Below are 844 nucleotides of genomic sequence, written 5' to 3'. Positions count from 1 at the left end.
TTTCCTCGTCGAAGCAGAGACCAGGAGACACATTTTAAGGGGGCAGTGCTTAGAAATGGAGACAAAGCACCTGGGTGACTACCTTAAACAAAGCATGCAAATGAAGTACAGGAATCAGCCCGACACCGGCCTTTTCCCAGCCTTGATCTCATCAGCATAACAGTGTCATTCAAATGCATAGGTGCTAATCCAATCAGCATAACTACTCAAAGACTGGGGCAGAATAGCCAGACAGTGGAACATTAAACTCAAAATTAGCACACTGACCACTGATAGTGCACGGCACGCAACATGATTGCAGCGGCCAGGCTGCTCCCATTTGAGCATATGCCTTGCATTGCACACAGCCTCCACCGAGTTATCACAGTTTCGCTCCAGAACAGCCCGTTTGACAGCGCCTTGGCAAAATGCAGGAAGGTAGTGTGGGCCATTTCAAGCATAGCCCAGCAAATGCAGCCGAGCTCAAAAAGCAGCAAGTTGCACATCCTTAAAAGAAAGAGTCACTCACACAGGAGGTGTCAACTAGATGGAATAGCACCCTGGAAACGATAAAGCGTGTTGCACTGCACTGAGAGATAAACCAGTGACAACTGAGCCACCAGAGTCTTCATCTGATGATGAAGAGGACTGTATTGAGAAATGTGTGGAGCGCTACTGCTACTTTCATGAAGGACTGTCCCCTGCAGTGGTGGTCCAAACATGAAGGGGCACACGGTGAGATGGCCTCCCTTGCAAGCAGATACTTAGCAACACCTGCCACATCCATACCTTGTGAAAGATTGTTTTCACTGTCAGGCAGGGCCGTTTCTAGCCAATTTGACTCCCTAGGCGAAATCCCTATTGA

At 48.6% G+C, this 844-nt stretch overlaps 1 long non-coding RNA gene across 1 annotated transcript in view; it reads left to right on the top strand.

Annotated features, from left to right (window-relative positions):
- Positions 1–631: 631 nt before the first annotated feature.
- Positions 632–844, top strand: part of LOC107701844 (uncharacterized) — a 9022-nt gene continuing 8809 nt past the window's right edge. The window contains exon 1 of the long non-coding RNA XR_001635691.1: positions 632–643. This is a non-coding gene — a long non-coding RNA (uncharacterized LOC107701844). The remainder of the gene's footprint in view (positions 644–844) is intronic.

This window comes from Sinocyclocheilus anshuiensis, unplaced genomic scaffold, assembly GCF_001515605.1.
Source record: "Sinocyclocheilus anshuiensis isolate Anshui unplaced genomic scaffold, SAMN03320099.WGS_v1.1 scaffold490, whole genome shotgun sequence".
Taxonomy (NCBI): Eukaryota; Metazoa; Chordata; class Actinopteri; order Cypriniformes; family Cyprinidae; genus Sinocyclocheilus; species Sinocyclocheilus anshuiensis.
This window is presented reverse-complemented; position numbering and strand designations above follow the sequence as displayed.